At 42.6% G+C, this 18,471-nt stretch overlaps 2 protein-coding genes and 1 long non-coding RNA gene across 4 annotated transcripts in view; 1 reads left to right on the top strand and 2 right to left on the bottom strand.

Annotated features, from left to right (window-relative positions):
- The window catches only part of LOC106567362 (protein SFI1 homolog), an 87,444-nt gene that overhangs the window by 15,786 nt on the left and 53,187 nt on the right, over positions 1-18,471 (bottom strand). The gene's annotated exons all lie outside the window — the stretch shown is intronic.
- On the bottom strand, positions 5,150-17,151 carry LOC123726226 (uncharacterized). The gene is made up of 5 exons (XR_006758586.1): positions 16,190-17,151; positions 15,071-15,158; positions 6,801-6,930; positions 6,609-6,705; positions 5,150-5,359 (listed from the first exon to the last, which is right to left on the bottom strand). It is a non-coding gene; the product is annotated as an uncharacterized lncRNA (long non-coding RNA).
- Positions 15,488-18,471, top strand: part of LOC106567364 (zinc finger protein 175) — a 41,464-nt gene continuing 38,480 nt past the window's right edge. The window contains exon 1 of the mRNA XM_045693364.1: positions 15,488-15,590. The gene's annotated coding sequence lies outside the window, so the exon portion shown is untranslated. The remainder of the gene's footprint in view (positions 15,591-18,471) is intronic.

Genomic DNA, 18,471 nt, shown 5'->3' with positions numbered 1-18,471 from the left:
ACACTTTACTGTCCCTTATGACGAGTTTGTTTCATTTGGTGATCTCATCAAGGGCAGGAAACACACATTACTGTGTCTTTTGGTTGTGTACACTTCTCAATTATGGGGTTTAAATCTAAATGTTGTGAAACGTATATGATTAAATATGAAACTATTTGTGAAAATATGTAATGTGATGTTAACCTTCTAAATGAGAAAATTGTGTTCCATATGAAGCCTTAACCAAGTTGGTGGCCAAGCCCCGTGAGCACAGACATTACCTCGGCATCATGAACCACCCCTTCTCCCAGAAGTGTATAAAACCACTCGTGACAAAATGTACATTTTATGCCAGAGACCCACGGTAAGCCGGACGTCACGAATGGTTAAGAAATCTACAAATCACTCTAGAGACCAAAACATGCCGGGTGAAGCTGGTGTGTGAAGTGGTTCAAACTACAACTCTACAAAAGGACAAGACCATAGAACGTGGAGATCATCCCCACCCTGAAATGATGAAGAAATCTACAAACTAAAGACCAATTATTCAGGCTGCAGCCGTTTAAGTACTTTAGTCTGGTAAACGCAACCGGTCGAACGTCCGAATAGTACGTCTGACGTATCCATTACAACAGACACTGTCCAGAGTCCGCTGAGAAAACTACAACCACGAAAGACCTTGGGACTTCTGGGGAACGCAACCAGAGACTCTATCCAGCAGATGGACCGGTGATCACAGAGAGGGACAATAAAGGCATACAATGATAAATATGTAAATTGCAATTTATTTTCGAATGAGTGGTTGTTCATGCTAAAAGTATTAGCATTTCATGAGTGTAGCTATCAACTGTTATTACAGTGAATCCACTCGGAGTTTCCCAGTCTTGAGCTGTCCCCAACCCTTTCCTTTGTCTACCAAGCTGTCATATCGGCTTAACCCACTAGGGACTTTTCAGTGCATTGTGTCAGTAACCAATGTATGACCTAATTGTGTGTGTGTTTATGTAATTCTGTGATTGGCTTAATTATTTATTTACTAATTAACTTAATTTGTTTATCACTGATTCATGATCTATGCTAGGGTTCGTGGAGATATCCAAGGGTTTGCGACATTCAGAATATGACTGATGAGGTAATAATACATTAATAAGTGACTTTAAAATGGTAAGATATGAAAATATCTGGAAAGTTAATTCGGGAATAAGAGACTAAACATTTTCCCGTTGTGCCCCGACTTCCTAGTTAATTAAAGTTACATGATTAGTTGAATCGCGTAATTAAATGACACATAGAGAATTGATTTGATAATATACAGTCTTCACATTTAATGACAGCAAACGCTACGACAGTGACTTTAAAACAGTTAGAGTTCAATGGTTTTGATAGGAGAAAACTGACGATGGATCAACAACAGTATAGTAAATCAACAATACTATCCTACATGACAGAGTGAAAAGAAGGAAGCCTTTACAGAATATTTCGAAACATGCATCCTGTTTGCAATAAGGCACTAAAGTAAAACAGCAAGAACTTTGGCAAAGAAATTCACTTTACGTCCTAAATACAAAGCTTTAAGTTTGGGGAAAATCAAATACAACACATCACTGAGTACCACTCTTCATATTTTCAAGCATTATGGTGGCTTCATCATGTTATGGATATCCTTGTCATTGGCAAAGAACGAGGGAGTTTTTTAGGATAAAAATGAACAGAATAGAGTTAAACACAAGCAAAATCAAAAATCAGAGGAAAACCTGGTTCAGTTCGCATTTTAACAGACACTGGGAGACAAATTCACCTTTCAGCAGGATAACAACCTAAAACACAAGGCCAAATATACACTGGAGTTGCTTACCAAGACAACATTGAATGTTCCTGAGTGGCCTAGTTTTGACTTAAATTGTCTTGAAAATCTATGGCAAGACTTAAACGGCTGTCTAGCAGTGATCAACAACCAATGTCGAACAAGCCCAGTAATACGGCGCCAACGCAGCAGGAAGCAGTCAGGGGACAACTTGACAGAGCCTGAAGAATCGTTTTAAGAATAATACAATCCAGGTGGGTACTTTCCAGGTGTGTAAAGCTCTTAGAGACTTACCCAGAAAGACTTACAGCTGTAATTGCTGCCAAAGGTGATTCTATGTATTGACTCAGGGGTGTAAATGTTTATGTAAATGAGATATTTTTGTATTTAAGTTTTTATACATTTGCAAAAATGTCTAAAAACATGTTTTCACTTTGTCATTACGGGGTATTGTGTGTAGATAGGTGAGAAATATATTTAATCTATTTTGAATTGAGGCTGTAACAACAACATGTGGAATTTGTCAGGGGTATGAATACTTTCTGAAGGGACTAATTCTCCAACACGATTGGCTGAAACAATAGCCAATAGAATGGCAGTCTTGACTGTGAGCTCACATTGCTCAAGTGAAGACAGGAACTCAAATGGTGGGCTCATAGGTGATCGTAGGACATCTATGAGGGTGTCTAACTCCCATGAGGGTACTGAAGGAGCCTTGGGGGGGCATATCCTGCGGGGGCTGGGACAAAAGTGTGACACCAATCAGGCCCCCAAGGACTGGAATTGCCCAGGCCTGGCGTAGAGGATGGCATTGCTGCCTGAATTACGAAGGTGGTTACGTTCAGGGGCCACACCCACAACTTCAGTATGCTTGGTTTGGGGTGCCAAAGTTTGCCATTCGCTTGTGAGAGGAAGTCCGCTCAAAGACGGACTTCCCATGTTTGGGAGGTTGTCAGCTGCACAAGGTCTGAAAACCAGTGATGCTGTGGCCAATGTGGAGCAATAAGTAGAACTGACAGCTCTCAGGACTGATCTTCCTCAAGACCTGACTGAGGGAGCAAAGGAATTGTTGAAAACGCATACAGAAGACCCATTGGCCAGCTGTAACAGGTGGCATCGACCCCGAGCGGGCCTGCTGAACCCTAATGGAGAACCACATAGGACAATGAGTTGTCTTTTGAAGCGAACAGATCGGCGATGGCCCTTCCGAATCGCGTGTAGATCAACTCCACTACTGTGGATTTTTTAAGATCACAAAAATGTAACATTAACCTAATAAAAATATGATTTGTGCAGTAGGCCAAATAGATTATTACAGCATATTGGCTATATGCCTCACCTGCCAATATTGTTTTTCTCAGACCATATTATATTTCAAAACTTGAGCTTTGATAACAAAATAGATCAGTTGGAGTAGCACTTGTGAGGCACAGCAGAGCATAAAATGAAATTATTTGCAAATAATGAGCTTTTAACTGATGGTCATGGTGCTTAGAAACAAAAGTGTTGAATAAAAGTGATGACAGTGCTGAATAAAAACAGACATGAACTCACTCAAAAACAGCAGCTCTTTGCTGTATTCTTTGAGTCTCTCTGGTCAAGATTTTAAAGGTTATGAAATCTCACATAGGCTAGTATCAAACCTTGTGGAAACGGTAGGCACAGTGATTTGAGCTATCCGATTGGCGCAGTAGGCACACTCGATTTAGCCACAGGTCTCCATGTCTGCCGGGTGAGCAGAGTTAGTTTTTTCAGACAAATTAAAATGGTTAAAAATGGGAACATTTTGCTTACCCGGTGCACAGGGCTTCTGAAGCAAGTGCACCTACTGCCAACAGAGCAACATTTTTAAAGTGCAAGCAAGTCTTTATCATTAGCTTTTCTACAGAAATGTTTGGTGATCAACTAGGAATGCTATGAGGATCGCAATTTACCGGTGGGTGACCACTGGTCTAAGTAGTTCAGGACTCTTAACTCCTGCTTGGCGAGGGGCTAGTGCTGCTAATTTGAAGGGGTGTCCACATACTTTTGTATATATAGTGTAACTGTGTAATTCTCTCAGACTAGGTGAGTTTTATCAATATATTCACCTCAATTTACTAAAAAATAAAATAAAATGCTAATTAGCAACTGATAAGGGAATTTATATGCTTAAAGGTAATGACTAAACAATTCCACCCTGAAACGTAATCATTCGATTTTGTAACATGTATAATGAATTAAAGTGATAAACTGAATTCCAAAAAGGTTTGGTCGAGACCAGTAAGGGAGAGAAATCTGTGTGTGTGTGTGTGTGTCTTAAGAAAACACAGAGAACAATATTAAACTATTCATGACCTGACCTGGTTAGAACTCTGAGAAACTTACGGCAGGAAAGGGAGTCCCGTCAAGGTCCCTCTAATCTCGGGGGAATGGAACTGCCAGTTTGGTAGTGATAAACAGTGGTGAGAGCCATGGCGAAGGATACATTCCACCTACTGTTCGTTTGTATGTATGTGCGTAGGCTATCTACTGTTTGTGTGGAGGTATGTGCGGAAGTAGGGAGTGAGTTATAAAATGGCATGTCTTTATTGTGGACATTAGAACGTTCTCGTGAATAAACTGTACGAACCTTTTGCATAAGCTGAGTCTTTGCCTAATTATTATTAAACCCAGGGTTTTACAAACCTTGGGGATTAGTCAAAGCTTAATTGATTGTTAGTTATTATCATTGGGATTGAAAATTCTCGTGACAGCAACAGAGAAGACCTTAGCAAGACTACAAATTCCAACAGGAAGCTCCTGCACGTCATCTCTAGCCAACACCGTCAGCTACCGTTCACCAGCGCGATCAGAGACCTTCTGTGCCCAATCCATGATGACTCCATGTGCTCTATTGAAATGAATAGAATAAAGTGTTGAACTTCTTACGTTCCCTTTCTCTGTCTTATCTAGCCACTGGCTACACTTTATCTAGCTAGTTAGCAGAGCAGTAGATAAAAAAATATTTTTGTTTTACTTTTGAGCATCTTAGCAATACAATGCGTTCTATACAGCTGTCAAGAGTCACTTAATTATATAATCATTAACCAGATTACCCCGGATACCAGACTTAGATGAGGTATAACTTAGTCCTAAATCAAAAAATCTATTGACATTCAGAATTGACTTAGACATCCAGCCTGTATTGTAGTTTCATGACCAGAGACAAATCTTCAAAAGGCACAGTATTTATTTATTCTGAGTCGTACACATTTTTGATTTGTAGGATCTTTCCCACTATATGTCAAGTGATAAACTATTAATTGATAACTTGGGATTTTATGTAAAAAAGTGCACTTGTCCTCGTGAAAATGACAGTTTAAAAAAAATATTCTACAGCTGTAATGTCATCAATCAAATCAACATTTATTTATATAGCACATTTCAGGAAGTTATACAGCAGGCAACAGTTGGACAGCGCACCAACCCCAACTGGCACACCATGAGGAGAGGGAGGTTGACGGCCAGCAATTATGGAGTAGTGGTTAGGGCCAATCGCGTTACTCCGTCGCTGCTAAAAAGGGTCTTCAGATCAGTCGTTGGATGGGGTGTTGTCTGTAAAGTGGGACACAGATAACGAAGAGGAGGGCACCAAGGCATTCAAAATGGCTACAGGAATGGATGTGCAGGAGTAAGGGCTTTGGGTCACGGGGTCTGGGTACATTCAGGGCACAACACATCAGCTGTCTGTGACCAGGCGATTAAAAAAAACTTTCCAAGCCAAACCTTCATATCATAACCACTACACACAGCCAATATCGTCATCACCATATTAGCTAACATCAAGACAACATAGCTGTTAGAACTAACGCTTTAGTAAACCTACTACAATCATACAGTGCACTGTACAGTTAGCAAGCAGTTTAGCAATTACACCGGGGGGCCCAGGTGGCAATATATTAATAAAACTAAAAGCTTACATTGACTTAGAAGAGTTCCAGTTTGGATAGCCATAGCCAGCTAGGTAACATAGCATCCCTCTCCATTTGAGCAGGTTGTTTGAGTAGGCTAGCTAGCTGCATTGGCTAGCTATGTAAGTGAAAGTGAAAGAAAACCCCCGAAATATAGCTAGCTAGCTAGCTCTCTTTTTCTTCTCCTTAATTTTTGAAGAAATGTATTTGTTCAAAACTGTTTAACTATTGTCTTTCTCCCTCTTTGAGTAAACTACTCACCACGTTATGTACTGCAGTACTAACTAGCTGTAGCTTATGCTTTCAATACTAGATTCATTCTTTGATCCTTTGATTGGGTGGACAACATGTCAGTTCATTCTGCAAGAGCTCTGATAGGTGTGAGGATGTCCTGCGGAAGTTGTCATAATTACTGTGTAAGTCTATGGAAGGAGGTGAAAACCACGACTCCTACGTTTTGGATTGAAGTCAATGTACCCAGAGGAGGATGGAAACTAGCTGTCCTCCGGCTACACTCTGGTGCTACCCTACAGAGTGCTGTTGAGGCTACCGTAGACCTTCATTGCAAAACAGTCTGTTTTCATCAATTATTTGGTGACGTGAATATATTTAGCATAGTTGATCTAAAAAGGACAACTTTAATGTTTCACCATTTTCATTTTTCAAAAAATTCAGTGAGGATGGTCCTCCCCTTCCTCCTCTGAGGAGCATTCACTGCCTCAAGTTTTGCTCAAAGCAGCCAACTAAAGTAATGCCGTTAATTTAAGTTCAATCACAAAGGCTGGTCTAAGTGCATCTCTTCAGTTTCATTCAGTATTACAACACAATTCACATTGCATTTTATCATGGGCAGAGTGGGAATTTATATATGTGATGTTTAATTTATGTCTTACCCCCAGAATGAGAGATTAAGAGAGAGAGTACAGTGGCGTTGATCATGCACTGCTTCTCGTGGGGTGAGCCTGATGTTCAGTATGTCACGCCTCATGTCTAAAACATGGGGGAAAATGGACATAGTCAAAATGGATAAATCTGCAAATTCAATCTCTTACACAATATTGTATCATATTTGATGAGTTACTGACCTGTCCGTCCATAGGCTCGATGTGCTGTAGTCTCCACAACTTTGACACTCATGCTCGGATCACACTGGCACAGGATGTCTGATGGTCTGAGGGATGTACTAGATAGTCTGAGGAATGTACTCCTGTTAGACTGGAAAACAAAGAGACATTTGGTCAGTGGTAGGTCACTTTCAATGCTATATCACCATCTTCATCTGGACAGAAAACGCATTGTTTATCATAACACAAACACACCTTGGACAATATGACAAGTGGTCCCTCAACTCCCAACCTTAAGTCATGAGAACCATATGTAACAGGGTTGAATTAGACATCCTTAGTTGTATAGGTTTTGTACAGTGCATCTATGTATAGTTGTGGAGCCAACTGCTGTATTATTTGTGTAACTGCATCTCTGTGCATATGTGCGCATGATCACGCAGGATCCAGCCAAGAGTTGTTCAACTTTGATGGAGATTTCAAGACGGATTTGAAGTCGCTTTGAAGTTTACACATTGTGTAGTGTGTATGTCTGCAGAATAAACCGTGAAAGAGAATAGCTGTGTCCTTTGTTGATGAGCCATATGAGAGCCGTTACACTGGTGCCGTGACCCATCGGATCCTCAAGATCAGCCTGAAGCAGATCACCGGGGGAAGTGAAGATCAAGTGTGCTCTTCTGGTCAGATGTTTGGTTTCATGGTCATAGGACTATTGTTTTGTCATTTCAGTGTTGAGGGTTTTTCCCTGTTTTTATTTTCTCTGTCGATCTTTGTTTATATTTTTATTCTACATTTAATTAGTTTAATCTAAAGGTGGTGTCATGGCTCACAAATGTACAACTGATATTGAAATAGTTCACGATTCTACTACTCCTATTGCCAAGGGGAGGGGTGTTTGGTTTGGCGAGCATTCAGGTATCAATGTGACGTCCAGTGGGTTTCATGGTCGGGGATTGGGGACATATCAGTCATTAGCTGATAGGAGCGCGGGGCAAGGACAGAGCCCAGGTTGTTCACCTATGGGTCCATTTTTGAGGGGAGGTTCACACCCGTCCACACCCAGTAGCGATACACATGCCATACCACACCTTACTGACATAGTAAGCCAGTTAGGTGACTCCAAAGTAGCCAGATTGACGTCAGCAGGAGCCATAGATGCGAGTGGTGAGCTCCACAGTACACCACAAAGAGAAACGTCAGCATCTGATTCATTAAGACATGAAGTTCCACATGTGACAGTCCACGTCAAGTCAGAGAGAACCCAGAGTGTTCAGAGGTGACAGCTCTGACAAGTACACAGTTCAAGAGTGGGTTGATATGACAACAGACTATTTGAAAAGGCAAAGATGTGAGGTGCCTGATCAAGTGGAAGAGATCATGAGCAGGTTGATGGGAAAAGCTAAGGATGTAGTGAAGATAGACTTGCGGGGTGACGAGTCGTTGGATGTGAAACAGAACCCAGATCTAATCTATCATATCCTCCTGCAGTACTTTCGTGACACGTCATCATGTCTCCCGCTTGAAGATTTCTACTCTACCAAGCCCAAGCTGAGGGAGGACAGACAACTGGACCAGGCTCAACAAAGCAGCAGATTTAGCTGATGAGGGTTTAGCTGATGAGGGTGGGAGGATGGAAAACATAAGTCAACAAGTAGCCTGCATGTTTGTGAAACATTGCCCTGATCCTGAGTACTCCTGCAGATTCAATTGCAAAGCACTTCCTGAGTAGACCAAGCTAACGATGAAAATGCCTCACTCTTTTGCTCCTGTTCCGAGGGAGGCAGTACAGGTCAAGATGAAGATACTCCCAACACTAAAGCTCTATAGATGGCAGCCAAAGACTCTAGTGACATGACTGGAGATGTTGTGTACCAGAACACACATGTGATAGGAAGACGCGACAGCCTATTTTACACGCCTGTGATTGTTGGTAACAAAGTGACTCTAGGTGCTATCCTTGACAGTGGGTCAATGGTGTGCACAATGAGTGAGATGGCAGAGCTGAAGTTGATAGATGCTGGTGTAGTTGATGTGAAAAGCCAGTTTAACTCAGATGTTGTGCTTGTTGGCTGTGGAGGACGCCGTGTGAGGCTAAAGTCCACGTTCAACATAAACATGGAAGTCTATTGTTCAAATCTTGGTAGTAGAAGGTCAACCTGATGAATTAATACTGGGAACCAACGCGATCAAGCTCATCCTCGTGAATCAAAACAATGTGACTATTATTGGAAAGCAGTCTCGGCCCCTTGCAGCACAGATGACACGGAATCTGAGCAGTTTCTCGCCATGTTAGCTGGAATGAAACGCTGGAGAGGCGACGACATCCCTGACAAGACAGGAACAGTGAGATGTAACTCAGCCATTTGCCTTGACCCTGGTCGCGAGTATCTGGTTTGGGGTAAGCCACTGTTGTGTAGCCTGGCAGTACGGTGATGACAGAACCTACTACATCTCGCTCAGCACCACGGGGGATCATGATGGCAAGGATTGTTACGCCTCTGTGGGGAGACAGATGGGTCCCACTGAAGCTGATCAACACGTCTGGCCGTCCTGTGTGGCGGCCAGACATGCCAATGCATGAAGATGACAGGAAGTATTCCGCTTTCACAACACCTATTGGCTCTTTGAATACAACCGTCTACCTCAGGGTCTCTGTAACAGCCCTGGAAGCTTCATGCGCATGATGGCCAGTATCTTCGGAGATCAAAACTTCATGAGTTTGCTGTGTTACTTGGATGATCTATTGGTCTTTGGCCCAGACGAGAAGACAGCCTTGGAATGCTTGGAGATGGTCTTTAGCAGGCTTCGTAGTCAAATCATGAAGTTGGCCCCAAAGAAGAGCTTCTTCCTCAGGAAGTCTGTCAAGTTCCTTGGTCACATAATTGATGGAAATGGTGTGTCTATAGACCCTAGTAAAGTCGACAGCATCTCTAACATGAGCAGTGCTGATCTGATGGAATTTGTGTGACTCACAGAAACAGATAAGGTCGTTCCTTGGCATGGTAAAATACTACCAACACTTTGTGCCAGGTTTCTCCGCAATAGCCAGACCTCTTCTCGTTGTTGACTGGATCAAAGAGAAAACCCAAGGGTCATCAGAAAATAAAGCCCTCACAGCGTCGAAAATTGAACATCGCTGACTGGACACCCGAACATGAGCAGGCCTTCGAAAAGTTGAAGACATCTCTAGTAGACACGGTGGTGTTGGCACACCCTGACGTCTCCCGTGCCGGGTCCTCAGAATATGGTTGCTGATGCTCTGAGTCGAGTGCCCTTTGTCAAAGGTGTTGGCCACAGACTGCTACGAAAACCTCATTGACGACGTTCAAGCAGTGTCAAACGCTTCAGTCCAAGATGCCTTCAGGTGGTCCAGTGATCTCAAAGGCAGCCCCAACTGTGTAAGTTCACAGAGAACTTCCACACCTGTCAACATGTGTTCTCAGTCCTTGGCAGCGGATGAGGTGTCAGCCATACTCCAGTCACATGACAAACGGGAAACAGGAGCTAGAACACGTGCATCATTTACCTCAACTGATACCTCCTGGTCAAGACACCTTACCTGCCTACTCTGAGGAGCTTCGTGATGAGCAACTCAATGACCGGACCCTGTCTCGTGTGCTATTCTATATGGAGAGACAACACAGGCCTTCTAGAAGAGACAGAGCAAGAGAAACAGTTACAGTCAGACACTTGAAGAGTTAGGAGAAGCTTGTTGTCAGTAATGACATACTGTAGAGTCTCACGAGATATCAAAGACAAGCGGTTCCAGTACGTAGTTCCTGAGTCTCTCAAAGCAGAAGTCCTGAAGGGCGTTCATGATCAGGCGGGTCATAGGACCACCACATTCTTTTGGAGAGATTGGAAACCCAAATTGGTCTACATGGACAAGTTCTGGCCTGGTTTAGATCTTATCTGTCGGAAAGATATCAGTTCGTCTCTGTGAATGGTTTGTCCTCTGACAAATCAATTGTAAATTTGTGTTCCTCAAGGTTCCGTTTTAGGACCACTATTGTTTTCACTATATATTTTACCTCTTGGGGATGTCATTCGAAAACATAATGTTAAATTTCACTGTGGACGACACACAGCTGTACATTTCAATGAAACATGGTGAAGCCCCAAAACTGCCCTCGCTAGAAGCCTGTGTTTCAGACATAAAGAAGTGGATGGCTGCAAACTTTCTACTTTTAAACTCAGACAAAACAGAGATGCTTGTTCTAGGTCCCAAGAAACAAAGAGATCTTCTGTTGAATCTGACAATTAATCTGGATGGTTGTACAGTCGTCTCAAATAAAACTGTGAAGGACCTCGGCGTTACTCTGGACCCTGATCTCTCTTTTGAAGAACATATCAAGACTGTTTCAAGGACAGCTTTTTTCCATCTACGTAACATCGCAAAAAGCTAGAATCCTGCTAGAATCCTGACTAGAACCAAAAAATTTGATCATATTACTCCAGTGCTAGCCTCCCTACACTGGCTTCCTGTTAAGGCAAGGGCTGATTTCAAGGTTTTACTGCTAACCTACAAAGCATTACATGGGCTTGCTCCTACCCATCTTTTTGGTCCTGCCGTACATACCTACACGTACGCTACGGTCACAAGACGCAGGCCTCCGAATTGTCCCTAGAATTTCTAAGCAAACGGCTGGAGGTAGGGCTTTCTCCTATAGAGCTCCATTTTTATGGAATGGTCTGCCTACCCATGTGAGAGACGCAGACTCAGTCTCAACCTTTATGTCTTTACTGAAGACTTATCTCTTCAGTAGGTCCTATGATTAAGTATAGTCTGGCCCAGGAGTGTGAAGGTGAATGGAAAGGCTGGAGCAACGAACCGCCCTTGCTGTCTCTGCCTTGCCAGTTCCCCTCTCTCCACTGGGATTCTCTGCCTCTATCCCTATTACAGGGGCTGAGTCACTGGCTTACTGGTGTTCTTCCATGCCGTCCATGGGAGGGGTGCGTCACTTGAGTGGGTTGAGTCACTGACGTGGTCTTCCTGTCTGGGTTGGCGCCCCCCCTGCCTGTTTGGCCCTGTCCGGGGGTATCATCGGATGGGGCCAGTGTCTTCTGATCCCTTCTGTCTCAGCCTCCAGTATTTATGCTGCAGTAGTTTATGTGTCAGGGGGCTAGGGTCAGTCTGTTACATCTGGAGTATTTCTCTTGTCTTATCCGGTGTCCTGTGTGAATTTAAATATGCTCTCTCTAATTCTCTCTCTCTTTCTTTCTTTCTTTCTTTCTTTCTTTCTTTCTTTCTTTCTCTCTCTCGGAGGACCTGGGCCCTAGGACCATGCCTCAGGACTACCTGGCATGATGACTCCTTGCTGTCCCCAGTCCACCTGGCCGTGCTGCTGCTCCAGTTTCAACTGTTCTGCCTGCGGCTATGGAACCCTGACCTGTTCACCGGACGTGCTTGTTGCACCCTCGACAACTACTATGATTATTATTATTTGACCATGCTGGTCATTTATGAACATTTTAACATCTTGACCATGTTGTTATAATATCCACCCGGCACAGCCAGAAGAGGACTGGCCACCCCTCATAGCCTGGTTCCTCTCTAGGTTTCTTCCTAGGTTTTTGGCCTTTCTAGGGAGTTTTTCCTAGGGAGTTTTTCCTAGCCACCGTGCTTCTTTCACATGCATTGCTTGCTGTTTTGGGTTTTAGGCTGGGTTTCTGTACAGCACTTTGAGATATCAGCTGATGTACAAAGGGCTTTATAAATAAATGTTATTTGATAGGGGTCAGTTTAGAAGCCTTAGCTTAGCTAGACAGAGATTCCTCTGGCTGCACCTTGACAGAGATGTTAGGGATTATGTCCATGGTGGCCACCGTTGCATCGTCAGCAAGACAGTTGAGCCTGGGGGCAGGGCTCCACTGGAAAGTATCACCTCGACTAGGCCACTACAACTGGTTTGTATCGATTTCTGGTCTGCTCAAGATTCAAGCAACAAGTCCATTGACGTACTAGTGATAACAGATCACTTTACAAGAATGGCTCAAGCGTTTCCCTGCAGAGACCAATCAGCTAAGCAGGTGGCAAGAATCCTGTGGGACCGATACTTCTGTGTGTATCGATTTCCTGAGAGAATTCATAGTGACCAAGGGGCAAGTTTCGAGAGTCAGTTGATCAGTGGGTTACTCAGAGTTTCTGGTGTGAGGAAGTTGCACATGACACCGTATCACCCGATGGGGAATGGCAGTGTGCAACGTTTCAGACACTTGGCAACATGATCAGAGCAGTAGCACCTAACACTAAGCAACACTGGCCGAGATACCTGCAGACATTGACGTTCATGTACAATTGCACCACCCATGAGACGACAGAGTACGCCCCCTTCTACCTGATGTATGGAAGAATCCCTCGTCTGCCAGTAGATGTGCTTTTCAGAAACACTCTGAACGATCCAGCCGTTACCAGTTACGACATGTATGTGGTGTCGCTCTCCAATGATTTGAAGGATGCTATGGTGATAGCGCAGGAACATGCTGAAGAAGAACAGAACGGACAAACTGAGATTTATAACAGAACGGACAAACTGAGATTTATAACAGAAAGGTCAAGGGTCCCACCATAGAAGTCGACGATCAGGTATTATTGGTAAACAAGAAAGACGAAGGCAAGAGGAAAGTGGCAGATTGATGGGAATCGACAATATACACTGTGGCGGACAAGAATCCAGGCACTCACACATACAGAATATGTAATACAGCCACCGGTCTTCCCTGTGGCTCAGTTGGTAGAGCATGATGTTTGCAACGCCAGCATGGTGTGTGCAACGCCAGGGTTGTGGGTTTGATTCCCACGGGGGCCAGTACAACAAAAAAAAAATGCATGAAATGAAATGTATGCATTCACTACTGTAAGTCGCTCTGGATAAGAGCGTCTGCTAAATGACTAAAATGTAAATGTAAAATGAAAGGAAAAAGGAGTTACTCAGAACCTGACCATGTTGGTCAACTTCTTCCCAGTAGATGATTTAAGTGCAGTTTCTGGCCTCTCTTCATCCATGTCTGTTGGCCTGACTCCAAGTTCGGGTGCTCACAATGTGATGATGGATTCAGTATCAAAAGTGAGACAAGGGAGTTCCTTTCCTCAAGAAGAGAGTCAAGATTCACTATCTGGAATGGAGTGCGACATGTCTGTACAAGGTGTCACACAGGGAGAATCAGATCACGAAGAGGAAAGAGGAGCAGGCCTATCTGCGGAAGAGAAAATGGATTCCATTTCTGAAAGAGAGAGTGAGAAATCTTTACCTGATGAGGAGCTTGTGGACTCTGAAGGAAGAACTCGAGATTGGATCACACAGTTACCAGGTAGTAGAGCTGAGCATGAGGAATCTTCAGATGTGACCTCAGAACCACTGGTATCTCAAGACTCAGATTCAGAAGAGATCCAGTGAGCAGACACGCTCTTCTAACGGCATTGGACAGTCTGAGCAGCCTAGTGACTCACAATTTACTGACACTCAAGTGACTTACACTCACAACGACAATCCTAGCGCAGTTAGGCAAATGAGGAACCGTGTTGGTCGAATCATCAAACCTGTCAACAGATTGATCTACACGGTGTCTACACAAGATATTCTAAGTGAGACTAATCTTAATATTCAAGCAGTTTGCAAGTCAGTGATCCAAGCCTTCAGAGATTAAGCAAAACTAGAGTTGTGATTCACATATGAAGATTTATTTTTCTATTATTTTACATGAGCATTGTACTTTAGATAGGTAGTGTGGGGTGTAGAAAGGCATCCTACAGTCAGTAGTTGGTTTGAGAGTTTGGCCAACTCCTTCCACTTCATCCTTTTGGGATACTTCAAATGTTGTTCTTGTAAATGGACCTTATATGTTGTGTAATTTGATGTATATGTGTGCTCAAGTTGTGGTTGCTGCTTACATTCTGCCTAAATTCAGTGGGGGTGGGTGTAACAGGGTTGAAATAGACATCCTTAGTTGTATGAGTTGTCATAATTAAGCAGCCAGGTTATGTATATGTATTGTTGTACCTCCTGTATTATTTGTGCAACTGCATCGCTGTGCATATACTTGCACATGATCACGCAGGATCCAGGTAAAGAGTTGTTAAACTTTGATGGAGATTTCATGACGGATTTGCAGTTGCTCTTAAGTTTACACATTGTGTTGTGTGTATGTTTGCGGAATAAACCGTGAAAGAGAACAGCACTGTGTCCTTTGTCGATGAGCCATATGAGAGCCGTTACACATACACAAGAATGACAAACATACTGCCCAGATATAACTACAAATTGTTGTATTACATTTCAGGAGTTACTGACCTGTCCGTCCACAAGCTTGATATCCTGTAGTCTCTACAACTGCACAATGTGACAAGTAGTCCCTCTACACCCAATCTTCATGTCTCATCTGAAAGACAAGTTAATTTTACTAGCTAGCTAAGTTGATCACTAAAATGGTAACATCTATATTAAAATACCATAACCCACAAACTTGACTATAGTAACAGTAAAATAGACTGGTCTTTGGTTTATCTGCATATCTAAAATCCTATTATGTGGATGGGATATTTCTGTTGGGATGGAGGAATTATCTGGAATGCTCAACTAGATGATCAGGACAGTCTAGGGTACTATTTGCCCAAAGAGGTGAAGTATTGAGGTTTGGTATTGCGGTGACCTATACGACTGTACTAAATCTCAAGCGGAAAGTTAACACCATCAGCCATGACTGACGAGGACCAACAGTGATAGTGGGATCATCTGAAAGGGACTGACATGCAGGGATGGAACATAATGATTTCTGGCATTGGTCAGCAGACCCCGATATCTACTAGCCCAGGTAACATTCAGGTCCTAAATCTGTGGCATCCAATGTTTTTAGCTAACGTTTAGCTAGCTAGTTATGGTAGTTCATCGTTTGTGTAGTCAGACTTTTCCCCAGACCCCATGGTTGGTGACATGCTAGCTAGTCCACCAGGGCAGGGATATTTAACATTAGCTAGTTACCGCTAATTGTTAGCGTTAACCCCATTTGCTAGCATGACGGGAAAGTCCGACTACACCACGGTGAGATACGGTGCAACTTTAGCTAATGTAGCAAACTTCCCAACCAAAGTGCCTAACTAGCAATATTTAGCTAGCTATATCCCTGCACTGGTGGGCTAACGTTAGCTAGCATGTCACCACGTGGAAAAGTATGACTACACAAACGGAGCTAACGTTAACTAGCTGGCTAGCTCACAAAGAACTTGTCAATATTAAGGTCACAAAAGTAGCCTAGCCTATGCTGATTTTCTTTTTACTTGTAAGGAAGGTAACGTGCGTTGTACACGTAACTGCAGTCAGTGGTTAACTAGCTAATTTTCAAAAGGATCTAGCTAACCACAGATCTTTCACCTAATTAAAATAGCTTGTTAGCAGCTAGCAAACAGGGCTTACCTTATCACACAGCTCCAGCGATGCCTCTCACAGAGGTCGGAAAATGATAAAATGCACGTGTGCTCATCGGAGTTGTGGTTACAATCCAGTACATAGCACAGAACCATCCCTGTTTCTGATCGACGGAGAGACCTAAGGTTAGCTAGTTAACTACAAGGCCAGGGTAATTCAAAAAAGTATTGTAATCAAAAAATGCCAAGGTAGCTAGCTAGGTAATTGGAAAAAGTATCAACAAGAATATATACTAGAAATACACAATCTAAATAATTTACACAAGAAACTAAAAACGTTAAAATATCAACTTGCTAGGTCACTTGTTACTTGTCAATGAGAGTTTGCATTGAGAATTGTGGAGGTTTTTCCCACCCTGCGCCTTGAGTGATTACGTCAAAGCTTGCAGCAGGATGAGTAGTTCTGTATGATAGCCACATTAGCGTCTAATTAGTGTTTCATTTTTGGGGGGTAATTACAGGCGAATATATTGATAAAAGTTACCTTGTCCGAGAGAGATGTGTGTGATTATCAAAAGTCGCGCCAGGTTAAGCCTACACGAAACACAGACCTTATACGAAGTAGTTCTAAAATTTACTGGTGGAAAACGAACCATTTCTGGGTTTTACCGCTAGGTTTTATGGATATGACTCATACTGTGGTACTCAATTAAGCATCTCAATCACATCGCGGGAAGGGGTTCCCATAGGTCGTTGGCTGAACCGTTACAAAAATGAAAGAGAACCAACTAACCCCAAACTAAGGTTTAGCCTTTTGTCTGTGGTCTAGCTATTAGCAAATGTTAGCTAGGCAGCTTCACAAATTAGCATTTCACTAGCTAGCAGTTGAGCTGTTTTTATAAGACAACGTCTGAGATTATGCAAATACTGGAGCTAACTAGCAAGCCCTCCTCGGCGACAATGTTAGCCAAGAAGACTCAACCAATCACCCAACAGATACAGTGCCTTCAAAGTATTTACACCCCTTGACTTTTTCCATATTTTGATGTGTTACAGCCTGAATTTTGAATGGATTAAATTGAGATTGTGTCACTGGCCTACACACAATAAATGGAATTATGTAATTAAAAATTAAGATGAAATGTCGAGTCAATAAGTATTAAACCGTTTTGTTATGGCAAGCATAAATAAGTTCAGGAGTAAAGGTTTGCTTAAAAAGTCAAATAATAAGTTGCATGGATTCACTTTGTGTGCAATAGTAGTGTATAACATGATTTTTTTAATGACTACCTCATCTCTGTACCCCGCACATACAATTATCTGTACGTCGAGCAGTGAACTTTGAACACAGAGACCAGGGAGGTTTTCCAATGCCTTGCAAAGAATGGACAGAAGAGTAAAAAAAAAAAGCTGACATTGAATATCCCTTTGAGCATGGTGAAGTTATTAATTACACTTTAAATGGTGTATTAATATCCTCAAAGATACAGGCTTCCTTCCCATCTCAGTTGCTAGAGAGGAAGGAAACCGCTCAGGGATTTCACCATGAGGCCAATGGTGACTTTAAAACAGTTAAGCTTTTAATGGCTGTGATAGGAGAAAACTGAGGATGGGATCAACAACATTGTAGTTAATCCACAATACTAACCTAATTGACAGTGAAAAGAAGGAAGCCTGTACAGAATACAAATATTCCAAAACATACATCCTGTTTCCAAGAAGGCACTAAAGTAATACTGCAAAAAATGTGGCCAAAACATTTACTTTATGTCCTGAATACAAAGCGTTATGTTTGGGGCAAATCCAATACAACACATTACGGAGTACCACTCTCCATATTTTCAAGAAAAGGGGTGGCAGCATTATGTTATGGGTATGCTTGGAATCGTTAAGGACTGGGGAGTTTTTCAGGATAGAAAATAAACTGAAAGGAGCTAAGCACATTCCAAATTCTAGAGGAAAACCTGGTTTAGTCTGCTTTCCACCAGACACTGGGAGATTAATTTACCGTTCAGCAGGATAATAACCTAAAGCACAAGGCCAAATCTACACGAGTTGTTTACCAAGAAGACAGTGAATGTTCCTGAGTGGCCGAGTTACAGTTTTGACTTAAATTTCCTAGAAAATCTATGGCAAGACTTGAAAATGGTTGTCTAGCAATGATCCACAACCAATGTAGAACAAGCCCAGTAATACAACACCATGCAGCAGAAAGCGGTCTGGGGCCAAGATTCAATAATCAACAATTCTAGAACGTTCGTCAAAAAAGGTCTATAGTTTATCACCCGTACTGTAGGTGGCGGCATGCACCTCTAACGATTGTTTGCGGAC

Source organism: Salmo salar, chromosome ssa13, assembly GCF_905237065.1.
Source record: "Salmo salar chromosome ssa13, Ssal_v3.1, whole genome shotgun sequence".
Lineage (NCBI taxonomy): Eukaryota > Metazoa > Chordata > Actinopteri > Salmoniformes > Salmonidae > Salmo > Salmo salar.
This window is presented reverse-complemented; position numbering and strand designations above follow the sequence as displayed.